The sequence below is a fragment of the Arvicola amphibius genome, chromosome 8 (genome assembly GCF_903992535.2).
Source record: "Arvicola amphibius chromosome 8, mArvAmp1.2, whole genome shotgun sequence".
NCBI lineage: Eukaryota > Metazoa > Chordata > Mammalia > Rodentia > Cricetidae > Arvicola > Arvicola amphibius.
The window spans coordinates 116,327,997-116,334,441 of record NC_052054.1 but is presented as its reverse complement, the minus strand read 5'-3'; positions in this window follow the sequence as shown (position 1 = coordinate 116,334,441).

Sequence of the window (6,445 nt, the reverse complement as noted above, 5' to 3'; positions counted from 1 at the left end):
CTTGTGGACCACAGTTGAAGACTCTGCTAGGGTCTAAAGTGGATAGAAACATCTGTGTAGGTGTTAACTGGAAAAATAAAGTGTTGATTGGCTAGAACTCTTGCCTGCTTGCCTGCCTGTCTCACTGTGAGCTGCTCCCACACTGTGCACTTTGTCCCCTCCTGACCTTTATGCCCTTCATCCCAGTACTGCCCCTGCTGGTTATTTTCTTTGGTATAAAACAAAGCCAGAAGCAGGGATTATCCTGACAACTCAGCCAGCTCAAACCATCTTCCTGGAATGTGTGGTAATGTAGTGAGACTTAGCAGTATGAATAAATTACATGCCTTGTCTTCCCAGTCAATGGAAACATGGAACCATAACAGTTGTTCCTACTATATGCTTTGTTTAGTATTGTCTACTTAAGTGCCTATCCACATGCTAACAACTCAATCTAATGTCTATACTAGGCCCACTAACCAGCAATGGAGGACTGCACATACTAATAAAAGCTGATTTTAGGCCAAGGGACTAAAGAAATAGTATCTAACATTTTTTTTAAAGTATAACATGTGTTTGGCACTATCTAATTATTTATATGGTTATTATTTTCAAGAGGGGGGTTTCTCCATGTAGCCCTGGCTGGCCTGAAACTCAGAGATTTGCCTGTCTCTGCCTCCCAAGTGCTGGGATTAAAGGCATGGGCCACCACCACTGAACTGACTCTAAGTGATTTATATATAATAATTGGGGGCTTTTCCTCAACTTTTAAAATGAATTGGCTTATAGTTAGGCATTGTGGCTCACATTTGTAATCCCAGCAGTTGTGAGGCTGGAGGCCGAATGATTGAGAGCTTCAGCAGGCCTGGGTACTGAGAGAGAAGACCTATCAAAACAAGCCTACCATGATAAAAAAAAAATATTGCTATTGATTTTTAAACACAGCTTAACTTAACTTCCTGAAAAGCCACAAGGCTCTAGAAATGGAGCCATAATTCAAACCTGGCAAGTGATGCCATCAAACACAGTCAAGCTCTTGTCCAATGTGGGCACCCAGGACCGAAGCCAGGAACTGTGAGAACACCAGTCTAGTATCTTGGCTTTGTGGAGAGTGGACACTTGGCTGTCATTTCACTGTGGTGAACAGTTCAGAACAGAGTCAGTGGTTTGATTAATGAGTTCATGTTCCTCAGCCTTCAGCTGCAGGTCCAAATGTAGTAATCCTATTTGTCTTTGAAGTTGGCATCTAGACAGGTATGTCCCCAGTGTATCCCATACATGAGAATTTCTGGGGTGTTTCACATTTGAGAATTAGTGTTGACTGAGCCTGGTAGTGCTGCTGAAGGAAACATGAACTAATGCAGAGATTTCTGTTTCTGCCAGAAATGCAAAAACATCTAACCAATGAATAGGCATTCCCAAAAGGAAATAACCAATCAAAAAGAATTGTTGCCTTAACTCGTTTCTCCTTGTTAACTCAAAAAGTTTGAACTTAGAACACTGTAGCTGGATCAAAATACTGGCAGTTTGGAGTCTGTGTCACCCCTTCACATTTAACCATTGTCTGGTGTGTTCTCTGTGTTTTGTTGATAATGATGTTCCACTATCAGATGTCCTGGCCATTTGTTTTCTCCTGAAGAGCATGAGAAGCTTTTCCTGAGTCAAAGGAAAATGAGCAGAAATGTGAAACCCATTATTAGGACACACACATACACACATAGTGCCAGCAACCAGGAGGGCAGGACTGAAGGACTGGGCGTAGCTTAAGGCCAGTCTGAGCTGCATTAGAAACTGTACTGGCTGGGGGAGGGGATGGGGGGTGGTCTAATGAGATGAATTGGTTACATGTTCAGGGAGGGGGAACTGTATGTTTTGTTAATGTATCCAAATAGTTAATAGTGTAACTTGTCTGCCTTATTGGAAATGTCTTTTTTTTTTAAAATGTGTATTGGTATTTTTTTTGCCATGGGTGTTGGGTCCCCTGGAACTGGAGTTATAGACAGTTGTAAGCTGCCATGTGGGTGCTAGGAATTGAATCCAGGTCCTCTGGAAGAACAATCGGTGCTCTTAACCACTGAGCCAGCTCTCCAACCTGGAAATACAGTCTTTAATAAGCAAATAAAACTTCTATGTCATTCCTAAATTAGCACGCTTCTACAAAGGAAGGCTTTGTGTATTGTATTGTATTGTTTTATTGACAAATTAACAGACTACAATATGCCCAAGAGAAGACTGCCAGAGGCTGGATACTGTAGGCAGAATTCTTGAACAAACTGGGAATATTTAGTCCAAAAAAGAAATGAGTTGGATTATATTAGCTGCCTTCAAAGTTTGAAGGATTGTCAGTAAGACTTCAAAAGGAAGAAATGAATTGAGTGGCCATGGATAGATTAAAAAATACTAGATAGTGAGTTCGAGGCCAGCCTGGTCTACAAGAGCTAGCTCCAGGACAGGCTCTAGAAACTACAGGAACCCTGTCTCAAAAAACAAACAAACAAACAAACAAAAAATACTAGATAGAATTTAGTTTTCTGACCAAGACACACAGCAAAACAATGGTCTGAGGAGGACCAGGGAGGGGGCCGGGGTGTTTGTATTTTGTTTCTTGACAGTGTCTCCTGTAGCTCAAACTACCTTCTAACTCTTGGTTTCCCAGCCTCAGCCTCTGAAGGGCTGGTGTTAGATACACAAAAACATAGAGGAACGAAGAACAGGTAAGACTGGTGATTTTTATGGGGGTGGGGTGAGGTAGAGCAAGAACTCTACCCCTGAACAACACCCCAACATCCCAAAGGATGTTTAAAGTCACAGCGGTTCTGAGAATAATTGTATCATGGAGGGAACATACATACCACTTTGCTTTTTATGTCCAACTAAAGGTGGCTTCTCCTCCACCTTAAATACTGTGTGTCACTGGGCCGTGTCATTGTACTCTGCTCATTCATCCTGGACAGTTCACGTCCAACACCGTTTTCATTCTTCTCGTATGCTGATAATGTCGATATCATAGTTCAGTTCCTTTCCCATAATTTGAATGCTTTGGTGTGGGACCTCTATTCAGTCGATCAACAACTGAACTCTATTCTGCATTCCACCCACCTGCCTCCTACAGCAGCCTGTTCCGGTATTTTTATAAACTGCTTTTTGACACTATCAATCTACAAAGGCTCATTTTTCTTGTCCTTCACCCAGGAGCTCTCTAGTTGTTTCTAGTTTTGTGTCTTAGCCAGGTGTGGTGCTACATGGTGAGACCCTGCTGTGGGATGGGGCTCCAGGTTTAGTGAGAGACTCTCAAAAAGTAAGGTACACCTGTATTCGACATATATCTTGAAGTAGATGTATTTTGTTTTGTTTTGATAAGGGCACAAGCCTTTAATCTCAGCACTCAGGAGGCAGAGGCAGAGGCAGGCAGATATCTGAATCTGAGGCCAGCCTGGTCTACAGTGCTAGTAGGGTCAGCTACGGCTACACAAACCTGGTCTCCAGAAACAAAAAAAAGAAAGGAAGGAAGGAAGAGAAAAGAAAAATAAGTAAAGTCATCCCTGGCTATATAACAAGTTTGAGGCTAATCTGGGATACAGTATATCCTGTGTATAGAGAAATAAATAAGCTAGAATGAGTTCATAGGCTGAGGGTGTTATTGTGTGGTAGAGCACTGACTCAGCATATTCAAGACTTAATTCCTAGCACCACACCAGGTAAATGAGTTTCTCACTGTTAAATAAGAAAATCGGCATGGAGATGCTGGCAAAGGTCACCATGTTCTTATCTGTCCATCTGCAGCATCTGGTATTCAGTAGCACTGGGATCTGAACCCTGGCAGAACAGCTCCAGTTTTCTTAATTTTAATTGTGTGTGTGTGTGTGTGTGTGTGTGTGTGTGTGTGCGCGTGCGTGTGTGCCTGCCTGCCTGCTTGTCTGCCTGTCGAATATAGGTGCACTCTGCTGTGGTGCAGGTGTGGAGGTCAGAGGACAACTTTTAGGAGTCAGGAGCTGGTTCTCAAGGCCCCTGAATCCATTTGGTGGTGGTTTTCTGGTTGCTGGGTTTTTTGTTGTTGTTGTTTGTTTTTTGTTTTGTTGTTTTGTTTTGTTTTAGAAAAATGGAAGGTTGGGTGGTGGTGATGCACACCTTTAATCCCAGCACTCAGGAGGCAGAAGCAGGGGAATCTGAGTTTGAGGCTAGCCTGGTCTAAAGAATGAGTTACAGGACAGCCAGGATTATGCAGAGAAATCTTGTCTCAGAAAAACAAAACAACAAAGATGCTAATTTATTGATATCTACTATGTAGCATAATAGTTCTAAGTTCAACTCTTTTAAACTATCATACAAAATAACTGATTTCATTATGACTTTTTAATACAAGTATACCATATTCCTTGGCTTATGTTCACTCCTCCATTACCCTCTCTGGTATGCAGGCACCACCTCCCAAGACTTTTTTTTAAAATTTTATTTATTTATTATTTATACGGTGTTCTGTCTGCATGTGTGCCTACAGACCAGAAGAGGGAACCAGATCTCATTATAGATGGTTGTGAGCCACCATATGGTTGCTGGGAATTGAACTCAGGACCTCAGTGCTCTTAACCTCTGAGCCATCTCTCCAGCCTTCCCTCCCCACCCCAAGACTCTCATAATGAGTGCTCAGCCCCTCATGAGCAGAGGGTTGAAGAGTGGCTCACTTCCCGCACAAGTAAATCCTTTGAGGACTTCACAGCTGAATAGTCTACTGGGTGGGGCTGAACGGGAGGATTATGTCACTGAATGCCTTTAGAGGCCTGTGATCCCAGACCCTTCCTCTCTCCTCTCTGCTTCCACCTTTGCCCAATCCTGTCTTCTTCACATGATGCTCTGCTTTTAAACAAGCCCACTGCCATGAGGATGAGGGACTGTGGACTCAGACCTCCTCTTTGAAGCTGTTTCTCTCGGATATTTTGTCACAGTGATAGAAGATTGGCCAGCACAATATCTTCACTGATTCATGAAATAACCCCAGACAGCAGAAGCAAGAAAGTAAAAATAAACAGAAAGGAAAGTTATTTGAAAAATATAGTCACAAAATGAGAAATTCAGGTGAATGGCTACAATGTAAGTTTGAGAAAATGATTTTGAAAAAACAGAAATATAAACTGGGCATTGTTATTCCCAAATCCGTGGGGTCCCCACAAAAACCAACGAAGGAGACCAAGTCCCATATGTAAAAGCAAAGAGCCTTTAAAAAAATTGACTTATTTATTATATGTACAGTATTCTGCCTACATGCATGCCTGCAGCCAGAAGAGGGCACCAGATCTCATTACAGATGGTTGTAAGCCACCATGTGGTTGCTGGGAATTGAACTCAGGACCTTTAGATGAGCAGGCAGTGCGCTCTTAACCACTGAGCCATCTCTTCAGCCTACAAAGAGCCTTTTAAATCAAGTTTGCAAACTGGGTCTCTCCGCATGTCCAACATATTGGAATAAACGGAGAGCCCCAAGCTCAATTAGAATTGGGTTTTTATAGTAGTAAAGGTGGGGGTGAGGGGTCTCTGAGTTTCAGGACCCCTGATTGGCTGACATTTGTCTAGGGGTGTACTGGTGAGGTGTGCTGGTAGGTGATCCTATCTACAGCAGTTGGAATATCAGGCACTTTCTTTGAATGGTCTGCTCTTGGGTGGGAGTTGGGGTAATCTCAGCTTGTGGTATTTTCCTGCTACCAGGTATTGCTTCAAGGTAAACTACTGAGACTCAGGCCTCTTATTTAAATTTATTAATGGCCAGAGTCCTAGGTGATAATGGTTGGAAGTAAAGAACTTCTTTTGGGTGACCTGCCCAGACTTAGATTATCATGGCTGGCCCCCACAGGTGTGATGTCATCCACCTGTGGTTTTTGTTTTGTTTTCGAGACAAGGTTTTTCTGGCTGTCCTGGCTGTCCTAAAACTTACTCTGTAGACCAGAGATCCACTTGCCTCTGCCTCCCAAGTGCTGGGGTTAAAGGCATGCACCACCACCACCCAGTTCCATTTGTAATCTTAGCACGCAGGAAGTAAATTCAGGAAGATTAGAAGTTTAAAGTCATCCTCAGCAACATACAAAGTTTGAGAGCTTGGGCAACATGAGACCCTGTCTCAGGAAATGGGGGGCAGGCAGAGGGAGGAAGGGAGGATGGGTTACAGTAGCCTTAGAGGCCATTGAGGCCTTTCCTCATGATGAGTTTTGGACCTCAATTCCCATTTGACTGGAACACCAGAAAAGTAAAGGTAAGCCTCACTACTCTGTAAGTCTTCTAGTCAAAAGAATGGGCTATCTCTGGCCCTGGGTGGAGACATGACAAAAGAATGGGCTATCTCTGGCCCTGGGTGGAGACGTGACAAAAGAATGGGCTATCTCTGGCCCTGGGTGGAGATATGACAAAAGAATGGGATATCTCTGGCCCTGGGTGGAGACGTGACATTTTGTTCTGCTCCAAAGATTAGAACCTTACC